General features: G+C 48.6%; 1 protein-coding gene across 5 annotated transcripts in view; it reads right to left on the reverse strand.

The window, feature by feature from the left end:
- The window catches only part of DAG1 (dystroglycan 1), a 54,166-nt gene that overhangs the window by 17,367 nt on the left and 14,897 nt on the right, over positions 1-21,902 (reverse strand). The window contains exon 1 of one of the 5 annotated variants that reach the window (XM_049826751.1): positions 11,182-11,270. The exons of the other annotated variants lie outside the window; for them this stretch is intronic. The gene's annotated coding sequence lies outside the window, so the exon portion shown is untranslated. Of the gene's footprint in view, positions 1-11,181; positions 11,271-21,902 lie in introns of those variants that run through there. 5 annotated transcript variants of the gene reach the window in all.

A 21,902-nucleotide genomic window follows, 5' to 3' on the forward strand; every position in this document is an offset into this window, starting at 1 on the left:
CTATGCACACACTGAGTCCCACACTGCTGCCCACCATCCAGCCCCCCCACTGCTTACACAGCTCGCCCATCCCCACGTTCTGCCAAGAAGCATCCCCAGCTCTCCCTCACTTTGCAGTTGTTTTCTTTCACTTGCTTCCTCCCCATCCCCACACTCTCTCTGGTCCCCTGGATCACAGCTTTCCTTTCTCTCTCCTCTCTTCCTTTGGTACATTATTTCCTTTGCTTCCCCAGCTGCTTCTCCCTCCAGACTGCATTCAGCCACAGCACACAGGGGTCACGGATCTGTACACACCCCCACGTTCCTCTTCACAGCCTGTTTGCAGGAGAGCAAGTAGGTTCATGAAAGAGGACAGAGGCACTTGGGACCCCAGGGGAAGCCATACTGCCCACTCTGGCATCTCAGTTTGCAGCTAGCACAGCCCTCTATAACTAATCTGCAATAACAAGCGGGGCAGTGGGTTATGCAGGACTGGAGGACAGACGCACAGACCAAGCGGGTGTCGCTCAGCCCCCAGGAGCATATGAGACTGGGGTCCCTCGGGCCAGGTACTCTAATGTCTTGAAGCAACTCCTTTTTTCCAGGCTGAGAGAGAAATGGCTCCAAATTCCCAGAGCAAACCCAGCCCAACTTCTAACCACTGCTCCCCAGTCCTCTGAACACAGCTCCGATGTATTTTAGTCTGTTCCAGCTGCGTCGTGTGATGCACATCAGGCCGTCCCAAGAGACCCTGGAGCCAGACTGGGTGGGAAGGGAGATCCCACTGCTTCTTGCCCTTGCAGAGCTCCCAGGACAGCACAACAGCAGGACCACCCGACCTGCTGTGCTGCGGCCAGGCGGGCACGTGTTGCCCACCACAGGCTTGCAGAAGCAGGCAGAGGGCCTGTGCACGCAGGCAGCCAAGCCCAAGGTTACCACCGCAGGCTCTAGGAATAATAGGAGAGAAGATTTGGTTGATCACCCTAAGCCCACACTCTAGAGAAGCTGAGAGGCAGCATGCAAGGACTAGCACACCCTCACCCCTTGATAGGCCTTTTCGCAATAAACCACTCATGCAGAGGGGCCGACACCTCCCATCCCAAGGTAACGGGCCCAGCAAGCACAGTTGCAGCTAGCAAAGAGGGCTGTGGGCAGCAGAAATGATGAGCTGATTGCACTAACCTCTGGCTACAGCACCCACGAGGCAGATATCTGATCTGACTGTTGTCAGTTGTGGAAAACCTGTCTCAAGTGAAAGGCAAAAGAGACAGCAGAGGCACAATAACATTGCTGGAAACCACAAGACAGATGGGAGAACGGTTGGTGTGAGGTGCCAGCGCCAGAAGAAAGCCCATTCCCCTGCTGCTCTTGTCCTTCCAACTGCCTGAACAGACTAGGACAGGAATACACCAGACGAAATGACAGGGAAGCCAAGGCCAGGCTCTTCTCAAACACAACTGAGGTCATGGTGGTCTTCACCCGGAGTGAGGTGACTGAGCTGCTTCTCCAGAGGTTACCGTCATGAAAGATGGAGCAGCTGGACAGGTAAGGACAAGTCACACTTTGTACAGGGCACATCTCTTCTACCAGCTCCCTGCATGGTCAGAGGAGGATCTGACACACCAATTGATTTTGGACAAACCTAGAGTCACCTCAGCAAGTAGGCAACTACCACTGTAGATGTCTGGTGGAGAATATCCAACAGACTGTGTGAATGAGCTACAGAGATGGAGCAGACATCTCCAAGACGTACCGAGGAGGCCGCTGATCATCACAGCAGGAAATTGGGAGACTCTTTCTTATCCCTGCACTGTGCCTTAAAAAAGCAGAAAGAACCACCTTCACCCTCCATGGAGCCTGGGGTATGGACATGGCAGTGATGACGCCTTGTCCGTGAGGTGCTACTTCTGAAGCCTGCTCATCGGAAAGTCCTCCTGTGTGATGGACTAGAAAGCAACCCACATGGCAAGTACAGGCAGGATCAGAGACTTGCAGCCAGGGGAGGAATGCAGCAGCAGAGCCCAGCAGCCCCATGGCTGCTGAGGGGCCGAGATGCTATCAGCATGGAAACATGGCTGCCTCTCACAGCTGCGCTGAGCTCCACACCTGAGCAGAGGAGAAACACCCCAGAGAACCAGACAGACACCCAGCGTACAACCGCACGGAGCTATAAAGATGCCTGGAGAGGTTTGGTACCATATCTTCAGGCCAGCCCCTGCCCCTGGCCTGTCATGGCTGCAGGGCAGCTCGTGCACAAGTGTGGTGCAGCTCCGTGTTGCTCAGCCAAATGACGTGATCTGGCCTGGGGCATTTCTGTTGGGTGAAGAGGAGTATTTGGGCAGAAAGGAGCTGGTTCTTGATATCTGTGGCAAGCTGGAGAGGAAGATGAAGTCATCACCCATTTCAGAAACAATTACCGGAGCAGGCAACAAACACTGCATGACCGATATGTGCCCCTCAGCCAAGCAACTCGGGCACTGGCCATTAAGATCTTGTGTGACACTTGCAGGTCACACCAATTCAGAATTTCATTTTAGGGGAACTACAGAAGAACAGTCTCAGTATATGGAAGCAGAGCACACAGGAGGTATAGAAGGAATTCAGTAGCTGATAACAAAAAAACCCCAAAACAAACCAGAAGGGCTGAGAACAAACTTGCACCACTGAAAAAAATATCTCTTAACACAGCTCCACCTCACCAAACAATTGACAGAAGCTGAAACAGTGCCAGCCTCTCACACTGTGTGCTAAGGAGGAAAGGGAGGGTGGTACAGCTCTACAGATAGCTGGAACAAGGCATTGCCCCACAGTGCTAAGGTCCTCGTAGACTCGCTTCAAGGCAGAACGCTTTTTGGGATAGGAGGTCCTCTGCCTAAAAGCCAGCAAACCCACTGGATACCAGCACTGCAGGTCTTGATGCAGCTGCAGAAGAGAACAAATGTTACCTGCAGGGAGGCTGTAACAAGCACTGGGGGCCTGTGTGGTACCTCCGTCAAGTTCAAGAGCCCACAGCATTTCACATAGTACTACCATGTGCAAAACCCAGACCCACTTGTTTGAGACATCATCCCAGCTGCATGAGGAAAAAGTCAGTGTTCTGGACATTGTCTGTAACCAGCACATGGCATGGAGCTGGAGCTCTCTGGGAGCAAAAATCTCAACTCTCACACAGTTTCCCACAAGCTCAAAAGAGGGCCAAAACCCAAGCGCAGATGGCATTCTGCAGGTGGTCTTCTGCTGATCTCTGGGAAGCACTAGGCCGTAGGGCTGACTTAGACAGCACTTTCAAGTTATGAAGGAAAGCTAGACCACCCCAGCTTCTCTACATGGCACAGTGCTCCATGTACAGATCCAGCAGGATCTGTACTGCCCAGTTTCAGAGAACAAACACAAAAGTTCAGGTTAGTCCTGAATTTCAGGATGTTTCATTCCATCTGATCTTCTGAAAGAACCGACTTTCTCTTTATCTTCCTGCTTCTGAGAGCGCTCTTTTGGTCTCAACTTTGAGCCTCCAGAGTGTTGGATGAAACATCAAAGTCAGTATCAACATCTGCTTCAGTCCTAGCACTCAGTGCACACGCCAACATTGATGCCTGCTCTCCAGTGCCAAACCCCCCCATCTCAGACACACAGAACTGGGCCTGCTTAGTGAAGGTATGTTGATATGATGCTGCACTTGATATGATGCTGACTTGTCAAGACAATGCTGGAGTTTGCTCCTTCTCCATGCAGCTACAAGGCCCACTGACACGTTAAGGATACGCTCTACCTTCATTATTCAGGAATGCAGAACAGTGCAGACAGAAGATAGGACTGAAAGGAAGGACTGAGAGCAGGACAAAGTAGCTACTCCCAGCCATGCACCTTCCCAGAGACCTTTACTTCTGCCTGCTGTAGGAGCATGGGGCCAGCAGAAGCGTCCCAGCAGCAGGAACGTGGCTGCCCTAGAAATCACTCTTCCTCTGTGGCCAATTACACCACCACTTCAGCAAGAACCAGCGAAAGTGAAGTCTCCATCCAGCTGTGTCTAATCCAATTGCTCAAGCACACAATCACATCACTGGGCTGCGGTAATTAATCACTACCAGCATATTAATGCCACTGAGCCTAGCACAAAGAAAGCTCAGGTAACTGCCGTGCAATTCTCTGCTCCAGGTAAGAAGGTATTTAGGAGAGTTAAGAGGAATCCCACTTACCCGATTGCTTATTTACCAATACCCTCATTAAAGGAAGCATTAAACAAGTGGCCTTTCTCTAAGAAAGCAAACTTGGACTCGGCTAAAAAGGGTCAGTGCAACTTTCCAGAACAGAGCTATTGTCTCTGCAAAGATCTCTTGTACGTGTTTCCACAGGAGGATCTCTGGGCAAGTCCTGTCAGCTACTACACGTCTGCATGTCAAGGCAGCGAGCAGGAGGAATGATGAAATCCGGCGTCACCAGCCAGGCACACAAAGATGGCACTCTGCCGTACATGCTCCCCGATCCAAAACACGACAGCAGGCACCGACAGTGCCAGCCTGACGGCATGGTCCACACAGAGGCGACTGATGCTCTGTGCACGTCTGCACTGTGCTAAAGGAGTCTGGGAAGAGGGGCAGGAAGGAGAAACAGCTCAGAGGCAGCACGTCTGGGCAGAGCAGCCCATCACCAAGTTTATGAACTAACAGATACAGTCTCCTCAAGACTAAGAGCATGCCAGTCTGCAGGCTTGACACATTATATACACAAAGAACACTCCAGAGCATGAAATTTAAGAAACAGTAAGAGTTTCTGCACTTGCCCAGCTCTGGATGTAGCCTGAAACAAAGGCAGCAGCCCCTCCAACAGCCTATGTTATAAGTTGGGGGAACGTGCTGCAAATGACTCTGGGGGTTATTTCCAACCTCGATGGTTTCAGCCATGTACGTTCACAGAGGATGACCCACAGACAGTGCTGTGCTTCGGATGAGTTATGGAAAGGGACGTACAGAAGGGCAACTGCACCGAGGTGCACTTGTCATACACAGACTAAATGGCATGCAGCTGCTGCAAGAGAACAGGCAAGATAGAGGAAGGAACATTCACCGCTAGCCATAGCTCCTCGCTCAGCTGTGCTCAGAGCAACAGCATCCCATCCCGCCCAGAGCTAACCAGGCATCTGCAGGGATAGTGGCTTTACATGGAGGCTGGATGTCTCCCTAAAAGACAAGTCACAAGTTTCTGGCTTAACGCTGCAATCACAGCTGCCTGCTTATAGCCATGCATACATCAAAACCAAAGTAGCTTGCAGTCCGAGCTGCCTGAGAAAGCTGCCTTAGCGGAGAGCCCCAGATCAGTGCTCTTGAAGCCCCAGGAGCCCCTTCCATCCTCTACCCCCTGCAGCCAGTTGATAAGCTTGCCATCATTAGCTGGTCACCCCAGACGCCATCAGCCCAGGAGGTACAAACCAAGCTGTTCTTGATTCTTTGCCCTAAAATTGCATTTCAACATGTTCTTTCGCAGCTATGCCCTCCTTGTATTGTCACCAAATTAAATGCCCAACAGAACTGATACCTAGTTCAAAGGACATACACACACACAAAAGCTTTTTTCAGTCTTCTCCCTTCTTGTATTTCTGCATTGCTTGTCTCCAGCACATCTGGTGTCAGTAACAGGAAACCCTGATGCTGAAAAACAATCTAGGGGGAAAAAAACCAAAACCAAACAAACTCAAAACAGCAGTGCTAAAAATGTGTGCTGGGCAGGGAAACAAGCAGCACACTCCTGCTGATGGGGAACTCAGCAGCAAACTGTCACTGACTCGTTGCTTAAAGCTACACATGCCACAAGCAGCTTCGTGAAGCTTGTACGGGAAGTGGTCACAGCAATCGACACCTTGCAGCGGTTTTTATTCTGCTAGAGTAAGCACCAAGACACTTAACTTTCCTGTAACTAAGAGGAAGCTTTCTACTATCTTTCACTACCTTTTGTTTGAAACCTACAGTTTTGTGCCACCAAGAAGGCATGAAGCCTTCCCACAGCCCTCTCATTTGCATCTCATGTCTCCCCTTGGCCAACAAAACCTGCTTGTGGTTCTGCCCCAGTCTGGGACCAGAGACACCAACTCATGCCTCTGCTCCAACTGACAGACAGCAGAGAGCTGAGAGAGCAGCTAGGGGAAGCTGGACCGCTCAAGACACCGCACAGGTTTTGTGTTCATTAGAACGTGTGATCTCCAGCACTTCTTGCAGAGGGAACGCAGAGGCAGGTCAGAGAGAAAGAAAATACGCAAAAAGGCAGAATTTCCCTCTTTTTCCCCCTGTATTGCATTTGCCTGCCCAGAAGTTGGGCCACTATACTGCACTTTCCAACTGGGGACTCTGCTCCTGGGAAGACTTCTTGCCCTAGAAAAGGTAAGGTTATGCTCCTGGTAGCCCTTCCTCCAGCAAGAGCTATGGAGGGGAGGGGTGGAAGCAGCCCCAGCAGCCCCCCAGAACCCCCAGCCAGGGGCACTCCTGCAGAGGTATGTGCAAGCAGCAGTGCAGAGCAGCAGCAGAAGCACAAAGGACACAAGAGCCCTTCTGCCAGCTGGACGTGGAACATGTTTTTCTTTCCCTGCAGAGTACACTTCCCCTGCAAGGTGCAGCAATAAGACTTCTTCTGGAGGCAAGCACCTTCCCCAGCCTCCTGCAGCCCCAGGGAGGCAGGGGAGAGATGAGCATAGTGCCCACAAGCGCCTCTCAACTATGCACTTGCACGCTGACCTGACATTTGCTGGAAGACCATATGGATGCCCCTCTGCTTGTCAATCCTGCTCAAGTGGCCCCTCGCATCCCCCTGTGTTCTACTTGTCCTATGCTTGAGCTATGCCTCAAATGGCCGCTGTGCCTGACCTGCAGCAGTGACTGGCAGCCACAGATTTTGGCTAGGTAAGGCTTCTGACTCTCTGATGAAAGTTTCAGCAACCACAATCAATTCCTTCCTCCCACTTTGTTATTCCCAGACAGCCAACTCAGATCATATCTTCAAGTGCATTCAGTTGAAAGGAAACTCAGATATTATCTTCCCAACTATTTAGAAGGCCTCAGAGATCATTTTTTCCCTGTAATTACAAACATCGCAGCCAGGTAGAACTGCCATTTTCCTGGCTGCTGGCAGCAAGCAAATTAGGATATAAACACCCACCAACAAGCCAAAGCAGGGGCATGGCTTCACCAGTGCTGCCCCACACTGCTTGCATCCTGCGAGCAAGCCCCATCTCAAGGGAGGGCTGGCGGAGAAAGGTGATGAGGATCATCAGAGGTACAAAATGGATCCTTCCTGGACGAAGCTGGGAGGGAACAAAGTGGGATGCACTGGGACATGAGGATAATGGGGAACAAGAGCCCACACTCTCCTCTAATAAAAGGAATAGAAGCCAAACTAACTTGAATCAGGCTTAAACCCAAACTAAATGAGAGGAGCCAATGGGGTTGAGAACATGAATGTTAAAACTTCATGTGGGTTAAAAAAAAAAACAAGGGAGGGATGGAACAATTTTGTAGAAGGCAGTTACCAAGGCAGCGTTTCTGGCTCAAGCAGCACTTCGTGACAGATAGCAGGATCCCGGGACAGCATTCAGGGAAATGACGACTCACATTCCTCTCCAGCCATCCTCTCCCAGCTGTTATTGGAAAGGGCATATAGGCTAAATATACAGCCGTAGCAGGGCAGAGCAAGGGTCTGCCTGCCTAAGGGCGTGCAGTTTAACGTGGCTTTGGCTTCACTTGGGCTTCCAGTGCATAGCCAGCCAGAGCAAGCCCCTCAAAACTCTACTTGTAACTCCTGGGTTTATCTGGAAACAGGGCAAGAAAGTGTAAAAATCCTAGTATTTAATTCTATGTTTAAGGGAATGTAAGCTAAAGCTAGTACTAAAATCCACAGGAAATTAAACTACAAAATGGTAACAAAAAAAAAAGTTGGACTAAGAGCTCCTTCCATACAAATGCATGAAAATGCATATTTTGAAGATAAACACAACAGGCATGCACATATATACATGCACACAAACGCTTTATCAGTTTCCAAGATTTAGTAAAAAACAGAACTCAAGGCACCAAGATAAACTAGGTATTTTTGACTCTAAATTTCTCTTTTGTAAGGAAAGCTTTGTAAATTGCTGAATTTGTTTGACATTAATTCTGAAGTGAAGACCACAGCGTTACAGAAGAGCATTTTAGCAGAAGCCATCCTGCAGTAGAGCCCCGGACAGAGGACACCCGGGCTGGCAGAAGTGCCTGGGCAGGCAGCAGAGAGAGGCGGTCGACAGAGATGAGACCAAAGCACCACTCTGAAAAATTAGAGCAATTTTAATTTGGACAACGGAAGAGTTATCTCAGTGCTTAGCGTACACAAGGCAGACCAGTCCCCATGACAGTACACTGATTTGAGGGGCACTAATTGCTAGAAACATTGGAAGTAGAAGATGTAGGACTCTCGAGAGAAATTCCCCAGCCCTCCATGCGCTCACTGTGCCATAGCAGCTTGTGTTCACTGAAGTCTGATTCTGGACTCTCTAGAAACAGTTTACATGGGGGTCCAAGTGGTATACAAGTGAATTTGCAGGAACAAAGCTGAGTTTTATGTAGTTTTAAAACTAAAGTGGAAAACTAATGCAAGCCTTCAAGTACACAAAGATGAGCCCAGACTGTCTCTCAGCCATCCCCATCTGTGAAAGGCGCAAATGAAAATTTCTAAAAAAGCAAAATAAGCTTTGTTTAAAAGGCAGTCTAACGAGATATCTAGAGGACCCCTCAGCAGCTCTAGCCAGAAAGTACAGTTGAAGCATCTGACAACAAGACAAGAAAGCACACAAAAAGAAGCAGCAAGATACAAGATGACACTTTTTAAATGTGAGGACTATGAGGCAGAGTCCAATCCCGTATTCCTCAGACACAGGTCGTTCCCCCACTAGCGCCGAAGGACATGTGCAAGAGCAGCTGGCGTGACAGTCACCACTGTGTTCTGTCCCCTGGTATCACTCACCATCTACCAGCTGTTTCAAGTCTAACTCACACCAGCTAACGACCTTTGATAGAAGTCACCCAGCTAGGAAGCAGGTTTCTATCAAAGGTGCTGCTTCAGAAATGGGTTTAAATCAAGGCACCATCACTGACAGGTGACCACAGTCTTTCCTCCACCCCATGCTCCTAAGGGACAAAATCATCCACAAGCCTCCAGCAGCACCTGAAATCTCAGCTGAAGCCCAGAAAAATACTTCCTCCCTAAGCTGCCCTGCTGCACTACACAGGAGATGTTCTCTTCAGATGTAATCGTGAGTACTGAAACCAATGAGGCTAAAAAGATTTGCATCTCTTTCTTGATTTCTTAATTGAATTAAAGGCTGAACAAAACTCTTTATGAGGCTTCAGAGAATCCTCACAGAAAAGAAATGAAGAATATCCTAATCAGAGAGGAACTGGACATTTTGTCTTACTAAGTACTAAAGAGCCCACACAAAAAGAGAAAGACCCCGAGGGATAAACTTCCATGTCTAGCAAGGCACAAAATCTCACTGAAGTTTCTGCCATGGTTTGGCTTTCGGAGCACATTACACATTGCACAAGTCGCACAGGTGACTGGTGAGCTTTGGTGTGTCCTTTTAGCCAAAACTCTCCCACCTACCTGGCTGCTTACTTTTTTATTTAAAAAAAGGTATAAAGCTCTTTCTGTCAAATTAGCAAGCAGAAGCTATTAGAGTAGTGAAGGACAGACTGATGGCCAGTCCTGCAAATCCCCTTCTTAGGAAACCTGATCATACTTTCAAATTCTGTTCTGAAGGAAACCCTTCCAAGGCCTGAGCTCTGGCAGTACACCTGAGCCTGGCCAGAGGGACTTGCGGCAGGACCCTCGCCCACGTTTTGGCCACGTAGTGGCAGAGTACTTTTTTCATCACCAGCACAGCATTCAGGCTTCCCCAGGACATGCCAGCACTGCAGCCACCAGGTAAGCATTAGCTTTGTTAACGGTACTGAATCAGGCAGCAAAATGCAGGAGCATCCAGGAGCAGGCAGCTTGGGCAGGTGTTCCTCCAGTGAGAGGAGCAAACAGCCCAAGGGCTGCGGGCACCAAACCCAAAACTGCAAATAAGAAAAACCTTGACAGAAGTTTCATACTCAAGAGCCGCCTCAAAATGCTGTTTGGCTGGACTGCTTCATGGAGAGGCAGTGGCTGGACTGCTTCATGGAGAGGCAGCCACATTCCAAGGGTTTATAATCACCTTCTGGGTATTCCACAAAATTCTTCAGATAATGAAATATTTTGAGCAGGTCCTTGAATATGTTTAAGCACCATAATTTCCTATACATTGATGTCACAGCATCAGGGCTTCAGCACTAAGCACAGGACTGGAAGGCAAGGCTTAGGGTCGCTCTCCTACCTGCTGGGGACCTGACAGCCGGGCACAAGATCTGCTGCTACTACCAAAGGGAAGTAAAGCACAAAGAGCTGACATTAAGCAGACACACGAAACAAGGCAAGCAACATCAACAAAAAGCCATTTTCAGCACTTCAGTTATGTATGCAGCATCATTTATATTCTTTGTGGCAGCGTAACTAAGGGCAGGCACATTCTGTTTAGAAACATCCCGCTGTTCCATCAGCTTTACCACCCCACCCTACAACTCCAAGCCAAGGCATTAAGATTCAGCTTTATGGAGTTGCTCAGCCCTGATTTATTACTCAGCTAGCAAGACTGCCATAGCTCTTCATTTAAATATATTTACCACCCAGTGATTTATGCAGAGCAGCCAGGGCATCAGCCATGGACCTGCAACTTCCGATGTTTCTCAGGAAAACTACTCTAAATGCTTCTTGGCAGAATGAGATATAAATGTTCCAACTTTAACCATCAAGCATAAAATGGGAAAGCTGCAAAATGAAGCAGCATTGCTCCCATGCCACAGAGGCAGAGAAAGCTTCTGGAGGAGGAATTAACTCTCTGAAGATCAGTAGCTTCCAGCTGGGCAGCACATTCCCTTAAACCTGCAGAAATTCATGAGTCACCAAAACCCATCAAACTGATAACCTCTTCCTGCAGGTGCACATCTTCATAGGTGCCTTCTCTTGCTAGAGACCAGGGAGCAAAGGGCTGGACTGCTTCAGCGAAACTGTCTGCTCTTCACAATAACTTCTGGCCCGAGTTGGCCAGCCTTTCGTTCACATAGTAAGTCCAAAAGCAACAGATCACTGATGGCACAAGCTTACCGAGGCAGAAGGACAGTGCGTAGCTTCACAGGTCCATCTGCTTCCCAACTGCTCTGGTGCAAGAAGATTGATTTAAATGAAAAAGCAAAGATGAGCACCTTAAAAGACAAGACACCAACAGAGTCTGCATCACATTCCTGCAGCATTAATTTCACTGCATTATCTTACAGCTAAATTATCTTGTTTACCTGCACTACATAATTAAAAAATAACCCTCATTTGGTTTTGACCATGGCCTTAATGGCTTCAGCCAGGAGCAGGGAAGGCTGGAGCTGTTCATCACAGGTCCACCAACGCAGAGATAACTCCAGTTTTTCTCCCCACCCTGCTCCGGTATTAAGAAATCAGGAGACAAGTTGAATTATTTCAAGGCAAGACCAGACTACTTCACTGTAAGGAGTATCAGAGGGATTTAGGCTTTTTTTAAACACTAACATTCTGCCCCATTTATATGGATACAGGACCCATTCAGTCACAGTGCTCAAGCTCATTCCTTACACCAGGAACCATGCATTCAGGATCTGGCCGAAAAGGGCCAGAGAAAACAACCCTGACATGCATAATGCCACCATGCTCAACTAAATGCATTGCAGGGTAACATGCCCCTCTCCGCAAGCAGCATAGCACTGCACCTGCAACGTCAAAGAAGTTTCAAGGGTTGCTCCAAGCAATCCCCCTGCAGCAATTCCAACACAAACATCCTGCCATTCCCAGTACCCAAATTCCACAAACAAGAAAGTCCAAAGGACTTAAAAATACGATCAAACTGTCCTGCTCAGTCACCAAACAAGTTATTTAAAACTGGGACCCAAGGACAAACTGGGTAAAGGCAGAGTGCTCACAGGAAAAAGAGGAGGCAGGGAGACAGCAAGGACAAGATAAGGAAAACTGATGTTTTTCTTCCTAAGCAGCCACAAAGCTCGCATAGTGTAACACACTTGCAACAGTTAACTAGCTGGCATGGCATCTGGTGTCAGTCCTCAAAAAATGGTCCCAAGGTTTTGCCACAGCAGAAAAATCCAGTAATTTCTCCCTTCCTCACAGGAAATCTATCTTGTATGGATCAGAGAGGTTGGAAACAAGACCTGCATGTTTTTAATGGGACACCCCCCCCCCCCCCAAATTACAGTGTATTTCAAATAGGGTGAGCAGAGGCTGCATCCCTCTATTTTGACTTGCCATTGCAGTTTTTACACAGGAGACGAAGGACTGTGCCCTGCCTTCCCAGCACGCAGACACTGTGTCCTGCTGCTTCCTAGGTGAGAGTCCGGATGGCTGTGAAGAGACAGCAGCATGTACTCACAGCTGCACACAGACATGGAAGATGGCAACAGCTGTGTCCTCCTCCTGACTCAAGTGGGCAGATTAAAACATGAATTAAGTTGTAAAGAGAAAAAAACTGGAACAAGAAGATGGGACAGATCCTGTACCGACTTCCTTCCCAGTGCAAGGCAACACTGTGGAGCATGTGATGACTACCTACTCCCTCTGCAAGAATCCCAGGAATGGGGGCAAAGTCATCACAGCTCCAATGTTCGCCCCAGGAAAACAAGAGTCAGATGTCATTCTGAGGCAACAAGGAAAGTTAAACTAGCGCTCAGCTGGGTTTTGTACCAGTTTGAGCCTCTCCAAGCTAAGCATCATCTCTTCTTGCTCACCACATGTGCTTTGGACATGCCAAGTTAGGTGTACTCAGACTTTGTAATCCTTTGCAACAGCAGTGCCTCTATGCCCATATTTTCACTACTTCGAGCACTACTCCCATACAGCCATCTTCTCTGCCTTGTGGCACCCAGAACAGAGCAGAGCCCAGCCCTAGGCAGTCTGTGCTGACCCAGGGGAGAAACGAGGACAATCCTACTTCCCAGCCCAACAACCACCCCCACCACTCCAAAGTGTTCCTGAGAGCATGTAACAGTAGACAAATACATTTGTCCTTAATCACTCCAAGCCTTTTTTTCTGAATCCACCCCCCCAAGTCACTCTTGCTTTGCTTTCTGCTCAGCACTCACCTGATCTTCATTACTAATGCAACACCCAAATCCCAGCAACTCATTTAAGAGGGCATCCTGTTACCAGCACCCACTGGACTCTCATTGCTGCTCACATAGTCACATTCCTATGACTGTTATACCTAGGTAAATCTGAAACACTTCCCAGAAAAACCGGATGGCTCATTGCTATCAAACAGCATAGGAGAACATAAACAATTTAGCAAGAGCGTAAGAGCTGTATGAAGAGAGATGCTCAAGCGCCATAAGAAAAATGCAGTCTTGGAGTTGCAGAGAGGCCGTTAAGCTCTGAAGGTGTGTTCAGCTTGCCTTCGCTTTACAGTGCTGCCGCAGATGCGGGGAAACAATTAAACTGCTTATCACAGTATGTCCCATTCAGCCTCCAGAGCGGGAGAGCAATTCCAATCCCCAGGTGGCAAGCGCAGCAATTAGGTACCCAATTACATGCACCAAAGCTTTGCTTTGCTTATGTTATTTTACTTCAATGGTTATATAGTATTTCCTTGGCTTACTGTCATTAAAAGATTGTAGGTTCAGCGACGACCTGTAGGGTCTCGGCTGAGATCAGGCTGGTCCCGCAGGACTAAGCTGCACATTGTACCACATTTGGAGGATGTAGAATGGTCCAGATGTGGGCAGGTGACTTAAAAGTCATTCAGCAGAGCCAGTCACAAAGCCTGGCCACATCTGCTGTATCCTCACCTGGAGGGGCTAGGCTTAAAGTTTAAAAATAAAAAAAAAGTTACACTGCAGCCAGGGTTGTTAATCTCCAGCTCCACAACAGCCCCTCTAAAGAGCAAATCTGCATTGGCACTTGAGCCTCTTCTGGGCTTAATTACAGGTTGTAGGGGAAAAATGTGGGTTTAGCAGCTCAGTCCATCCCTTATAAAGCAGAGAAGCTATGCCAAAAATAACCTGGCTTACTAGTTACGGTCACCAAGCACTCACCAGGTCTCTGATCAGGGACCGCAACACTCTTTGCACCACAGCATCACCACCATCACACCAGCTGTGTGTTGGACAGGAGAAGATGCCCTCCCCACCACCACAAAGGTGTTTTACATAAAGCAGTTTGCGTTTTTTAAAACAGTAGATAGCATAGCCGGGACTCATTTGTCAGCCTCCCCAAAGGAAGCATTTTCTTCCAGCTCAGACAAGGTCTCCAGTGCAGTTTTGCTGTGTCTTCAGCCTTTCTGCTGGAGAGGCTGGACTCCTCAGGCAGTTTTGTACCTGGCACTTCCCAGAGCCATGTATGACAACAGCTACAACAGCTGGTCAGCAGCTGTAGCGAGAAACACACTTATAATGATCAAGAATGGTGCAGTTTGGGGACTTCTCAAATATAATCATAGATTCAGTGTTGTCCTCCAAAGGCCTTCACTATCTCTTTTGCAGCAAAGTTCAGAGCAAACAAAACCAGATTACAGAACTGAAGCACCTTCCACAAAAAAAACAGGAAAAAAATGCTTTTGAATGTAACAGCGGTGCCTCCCACCGCAGGGCAGCAGCAGCAGACTGCCTCTCATTTATTCCTCAAGACCTTTGCTCATCGCTGTAGGCTGAGCCTAAACCACTCCCCCCTCTCCCAACAGCATATGATGCTGCTCGAGGTAACACAGACAATACCTAAAACCTCAAGGTTGCAAATAATGAGTTAAAAAAGTCAGAATACCTGAGAATTAAGGATGTCCATGAGCTGGTCACAGCAAGCACCAAAATTCACTCCTGTTCTCCACCCCTATTCCAGCTTTTTATTCTCCTGCACTTTGAGACGCGCAAGCCCTTCAGCCATCCACGGCTGTCAGCAACCAGCCCAGGAGAGACAGGGTCCTGCTCCCAGCGCTGGGGACGGCCGGTGGCAGCACCTCCCTCCCATCCCCAGCACGGATTCAGCCCCTCAGGCCCCGGGCTGGAGGAGGCCCTGTATTGGCAGGATCTTTGAAAACCTTAACTTGGCAGATCAAGTCTACAAAGCACTGGTGAACGCGGAGCCTTTCAGACGCCTGTAACCTGATAAGATGCATAAGATACGGGGCATTTTTGCTGGGAAAGGAGATGGCACATCCCTTGCAATGGGGGGGGCAACCTTCCAGCCATTGTGCCAGACCAAGTGCCTCTCAATGCAAGCAGTTAGGTTCTGTTTGGTTTTTTTCAAATACTGACAACCTAAAGCCTTTTTATCCTTTAACTCTTGGAAATGGCTGAACAGCTTTTGCTGAAAACCTGAAACAAAGCCTGAGGCAGGGACACGGCATGGGAAATTCCAAGGTGAGCAATTAAGTTCAAGAGCTAAATGCAACTCCACCATCAGACAGTCTCTACAGCAGGTGGTGTGACCGGTGTCACTAAGACACTCACTGCTCCTCCACGCAGGCCTGCGGAGGGAAAAACTGCCACAGCAGCTAAAGCAGGCTACCCCACACCCAGAGTTTTAGACCGAATCCACTCCAAACAGGAAAGAATTCGGGAAAGTCCTGCAAGAGGGAGCTCTGGCCAAATCACTGCAACTGGGAGGCAACTTCTCGGGAATGTGCTAAGGGGCTTACAGCATCTGGACGTGCGTGCTCCCTGGTTACTGCCGCTACGCCCTGCTCCGTCCCAGCCTCTGCTTGATAATTCCCCTTGAAGGCAGCTCCATGGGAACATTACTCACCGGCTGACCCGCCTGCAGTCGTGAGCCAGGCAGGACTCCAGAGCTGCACACAGGGCAGCGGGAGCGGAGCAGCAGGGCGCAGTCCGGCCGCTGGCCTCCAACCCAGTCCATGGGCGAGGTGCTCCGCAGAATGCAGTTAGGTAGCAATGCAAATAGCACTGTGATTAGCATCACTGCTTAAATTGCTGCCTTTGCTCTAGAATCTGAACTACTTTAAAACCTGAAGGAAGCGCCTCTCAAATACAAGCCCTGTTTAGGCAAGGTGGTGCTGTCTGAACAGAGTTTGAAAATACCATTTTTGCTGCTGCAAAAAGTTATGTTCCCGAGGTCTTCATTCTGTGCCGTAGTACTGCCTTGCTGCTCCCTTCTTCTCACTGCTTTTCTTCCTCAGAAAAGCTATTTCCTTCTTACACTGCTCTTTCACAAAACCAAGAAACAATCTGAAGAAAAACTGATAAAAGAACTTGGGGTAAATGTGCCTTCATTTTTTTTAAAGATATCAACTATCTACATCAGCAGCGTCCCTATAAAGGCAAATCACTGAGACTGGAGATAGGTGCCCTGAAGCACTGCAGGCAACAGCATTATCCAGACCAGCTGAAGTAGCCCAGCAAAACACCCCACCAGTCATTGAAGGAGAGGTCTAATCACATCACCTACAAGTCTATAGCTTATTCTGGGTTTTGCAAGAACCAGCGCACAGAACTGGAGTAGATCTGAAGCACTGAGGCATCACGTATTCTGACACAAGCACATCAGCCAGAATGAAAGCTTGAAGGCTGGGAAAAACAACCATAATGTCATTTGTGACAGGAGGTTTGCTCTGCTTGTAACATACACTGCCAACACACCCAGGAAAGCTGTTCAGAGATCAACAGACAAAGGCTTTTCACCATTCAGCCTGTTATTTCATGTAAATTGGGTTGTCCTACCAGAAAAAGGTATCTCCCCATGAAGTGCAAGGTGCTCAAAAACCCAGGAGCAGCCACAGCAAAAAAACAAGTTCAAGAAGTACTCACACCGTGGCTGAATCCCTTCAGCTCCCCCCTGCCCCCCCCACCCCCATGACCAGAGGGTCCTGCTCCCCTATCTACAGGTGCAGTTCTGCAATCCAGAGCCACAGAGTCTTCCCACTTGTCAATGCAGTTGATCTCCTCAAAGTATCACCACCTTAAAACAGGGTTTTGTCCACTGAAATAACTCCAGACTCCTCTGAGATATGAAGTCATGTTTTGAAAACCAACAGTGCAGCAAATTCAATTAACTAATCAAGTCTGCCTTCTACTTGGGCAACCTGGAAGCAAGATTTCCCAAAACCCATCCCCAAGACGTAGCATGTTATCTGCCAGATACACTGCTGTGACCCTTCCAGTGTGATCTACAGGGTCTGCCTCCACCACCCCCTTCTTCTGGCCTCCTGGAGCAGGGAGTCCTGCACAGAGCACGCCATGCCCCAGAAAAAAAATGGGAAAACTACCCCGCTCTTCTCTTGAACCCTGATAGAGGCTGGAGGGGGTTGGAGAGGACACACGCAAATCAAGCCAGAGGCAAACAGTAGCTCTTTAGAGGAATAAACCACTCGTCAGCCTGTCGTGATTGATAAGTACATCTGCCAGTCCCCACCTGCTGTTCACATTCCTGGCATTTTTTTCTGCAGCATTTTCTCCCTGAGAAGGGACCGGCTGCTTATCAACTGCTGCAGAGGAGATTTAAAGGAAGGGAAGCAGGCCCCAGCTTAAACAAAACGAAGGGATTTCAGGCCCCGAGCATGCCAAAGACAGTTTTCTTGCATGAGATTGGGAAACCTACTGAAGGGGTTTATTCCAGGAGCCCTCACAGGTTCAAGAATTGTAATGAGCATTAAGTGCTCCCCTTTGGTCATTCCTGCCATCATACCTCTTCTAAATTCCTGGCAGATAAAGCAGGGGGCTCCAGAAAAGTCTCTGTAGCCTCCAGCCACTCACACCAAAGTAATTTTCTGCACCGGTCAACCACCCCCTAGAAAAAAAAGGGACATAAGGTGAAAACACACCACCCTCTCCAAAAGGGTGAAGGCTTCGCTGCCTTCCCCACAGCAGAGGGCTGATGAGCACGGACAGCCGGGAGGCTGGGCAGGACAGCTGTTCAGAGCAGCAACAGATATTTCTGGGAGTGAAGGAGCAGGAGTTTAGTTCTGGTTTTTAGCCCTGGACATGGGCTGGAAGTTCCTCCTTTTCTTCAAGTTAGTTTTAACACAGCAAGAAAGTGAAGGACAATAAACCAGTACAATTATAGCGAAGCCTCGAAGCCCAGGAGTGGAACATTAGCCTGCCTGTTGTCAGAAGAAGAAAAAAGCAGCTCCGAGGAGCTATCAAGAGCTCACTGTCTTTAAGATCCCAACCTCTCTGTCAAACTAGATCAAAATCAGCTATTAGGATCAAATTTATTAGAGCGCATACCCATACTGAAATCTTATCAGCCTGGCTGCTGCAGGGAGCCAAGGCAAAGCAGGGTTTCTGGAGTTCGGGTGGCCCAGCACCATCTAAAAGTGCCTCCCTTTCACTGAAAGATGAACACACACAACTGCAAACAAATCTACGAGTTTTTGCTTATTTGCAGTCTTTGGGGAAGGAGGGAGGCAGCAGGAAATAAACACAGCTTTCCCCACACCTGGAAGAGGAGTAAAATGCAAACCAGGTTTTTATTTCAGACCACAGCGATTATGTCCATCAACAGGCAGCACCACTCCTTAAGGCAGACAGCATAGCAGTGCCTTTATAAACCAAGGTGGAGGCAATACAAAATCTGACTTATTCTGGACGCTCCTGGGGAAGAGCCCAGCACGAAGAGCTGTGGCTCAGCAAGCAGGACACCCCAAACACCATGAGCACTGGTCAGCCACCCCTCTTTGCAGAGCAGCTTCCTGACCAGTTTTTGAGGGTATTTCCCAAGGCTGCCACACTCTGTCTTACAAAAGAGCCAAAAGTTAGCAGCAGCAAGGGGAAGGGGAGGGCAAGCCAGGTGTGAGCAGCATTTGATTAGCTGGCTAATGGGTGCAGCTGTCCTCCGGTTTTACGGCTCTTGGAGGAAATTTAAACAGGAACTTTCTATAAATTAACTGCCCATAAAACAAGCATGTTTTCTCAACGCACCAGAAGGTCGGGAGAGGTCTGCTCAGCCCCCCTTTCCCAGGACACGGCAAACAGCCTCCGCAGTCACAGTTTCTGCTTCTGAACCAGGAGAATGCAGATTTAGCCCGTGTAGTAGTAAGCTGGTGAGAGCACACTCGCAAAGCCATCAAAGTCATTCTCCATTCACAGCAAACTAATAATATATGTTTCCCCTAAAATCCCCAATGCAATCCAGATGTCTAAGTAGTCTTTGTCCCAGAAAGCAAACTATACAACCGCCTCAAAGACAGCCACAGCTCCGCTTGCCAAAGTCCTCACAAGGCTGTTAATTCTGCAGGAGCGACAAACACATTGATTTCAACTCCTCCCAGGTCTGGAAGCTGCAGGTGATAAGGTGGTTATAGACACTGTCCCCAACCCTTCTGGCTTCCTTGAGAGGATTATTTAAGAGGTAAGAGTTGCCTGTTAGGGATATTCTGTTGCTAAAAACACACCTGACAGGTCCCCAGTTTTGAGGGAACAAGGAGCATGGGAAAAGTCAGGGTGAAGCCAGTGCAGGCAACACAGGAAATAAAAGAAACAAAACAAATTGCTTAGGATGCATTAGGAGGACCAGAGCGTGTCATGGGGCGGTCATTCCCTGCAGCCACTCTGAGCCGTGGGAGGAAAGCCCCTGGCAGCGAGGACCCCAGGAAGGGCCGTTTCACCAGGGGACAGGCTGGCTGGTCCCAGAAAAGGAGCCAAAGGGCCAAATTCCTCCAGCAGCACAAGGATGGCAAGTCTGCAGCTGCACCTGTCCTGGGGTAAGGGACCCTCACCAGCTGGGGAAGGGGCTCGCAGCCCCCCGGGGCAGCCTCCCCAGCACCCTGCTGTGGGACCACCCGGGCAAGAGCAGCGGGTTACCTGTGCTGGGGGGGTTCAGCACGGAGCCCTCCCGGCACACCAGCTCGCCCAGCCTGCGGGCAGCAGCCTAGGAGCACAGCACACCAGGGAAAAGTTGTCTGAAACACCTATGAAAAGGTTTGGAAAAGTTGCAAATAGAGTTGGGAAACAAACACTGACCAGCCATACAACTCTTCCAGGGATATTTTAAGCATTAGTATAGTTGCATTCCAGTCCCTGAGTATATTTTCTATAAATATTTTAAGTTACTTTGTTTCAAAACTTATTATATTAGTCAAGTACAGTGCAATGCTTCAGATTTTAGACCTTCAGGCTGCCAGCCAAATTTGCTGCCGATTTTTAAAACTGTGCCATGTTACCTAGGGTATAACATCGGATTATCTCTGAGTTTTTTTCAGGTGCTTTTCTACAAAGACATTTATTCTGTGTTATAACATTAGGTCTCTACCAATACATCAAGCCTTGTGGATTAACATATCTTTATTCACAAACCAGTAACAGTGGTTTCATTTTCAAATCTACCTTTTTTCCCCCCCTTTTTTACAGGCCAATAAGCAAAAGAAAATACACCAGTAATTCTGCATGCAAAGTAACTCTCTCTAGAACTAGGTATTTTTGTCATTGACAAAGCCACAGTACATACAACTGGCAGCAATTTCTGGGAGCTCCGTTTGAGCAGTGCGCAAGGCTGCCAGGACCGAAGTACTGCACGTAACAAGCCAACTACACCACAGACATGCCAAAGCTCCCCAAAGGCCCTTCTCCTCTAAAGACATGGCAAAGCAGCATGCAGGCGGAAAACGGATCATCCTGCATCTTAACCTGGGTACCCTGCCTGCATATAGGTCTAGAGCCATACACTTCTTCAACCCAAACACGCTGCATTCACAGTGATATCTAACCTTCTCACCTGACAGGCAAAAAGGGAAAACCCAGACATGGCAGTCATAGTTTTGGAAGGTCGAAAGCACTAGCAAACAGCAGGGTACGGCTAAGGGCAGATCCTGCGCCCCAGCTCTGCTGGTCACTCTGCCACTTCAAGCTCCCATCCCATCAGGGATACATACAGGTTCTTGTGCACCAGAGATACCGACAAAACACAGCTTAACCTTCAGAGCACAGATTTCCACCAGCGCTTTACAGTACACAAATATTAATATTTGCAAATGAATCCAGGCCTGCTTGATCCAAAAAACACACAGCTGTGGCCAAGCATCTGTTTTCTTTGGAGAACAGACCAGACACTCCGAGCCTGCTTGCCTTACCCATTTTTGAAAGACATATTTAAGTCAACCAAACAGATACCAACCAAGCTGAAATACCAACCCTCACCACAAAGCCTCCAGTTCTTCAAGCTCTTGGTTGCTACTGAAAGGGGGAAAACACTCCCAAGGTACTACAGTCATCTCTACCAGCCCTGCCAGGGAGATGGGGAGAGGGCATGCCTGCTGGGTCAGGTACGTGGGGCAGGTAGCTGCCTGCCAATGTTCCTCATGAGTTATCAGCTAAATCAGGTTGGAGGAGCTCCGTGACTGTTCAGCAGGAATGGGACTAGATGACCCCTCTATCTCCTTTCCCATCCTTACAGCTTAGGCTGTAAATTCTTCAGGGACAGCTACAAGCAGGAGGTCCTGGCAGAGCACTGTTAGCCACAGCTAGCCGGGACCTCTGCAGGGAGCCACGGCAGCAGTTCCAAAAGCTCCAGGGTAAGAATGCTGGGTAAACCTAGAAACTGTGAAAAATGTTAATGCGTTGTACTGGTATGCAGACTGCACCTAAGAAACTGATTAATTGGACACAGGTAGAAGAATCAAGGCTAAAGTGGAATGATTTGTCTTAGGGAAATTTGTCTTAGGTGTAGGGTACTCAACATGCACCACATAACTATAGGGGAGCTTTGGGATGTGGGGACTTGCAAGGCCACCTGTACCAAGATGACCATAGCAGTGATACAGGCATATAAGGTTGAGGTTGCCTAAGTAACAGGAATGCCAGATGTGGGTATGGATGTAGCAGGTTGAAACCAGTCAGCAAAAAGTAGTA

The sequence above is a fragment of the Accipiter gentilis genome, chromosome 23 (genome assembly GCF_929443795.1).
Source record: "Accipiter gentilis chromosome 23, bAccGen1.1, whole genome shotgun sequence".
NCBI lineage: Eukaryota > Metazoa > Chordata > Aves > Accipitriformes > Accipitridae > Astur > Astur gentilis.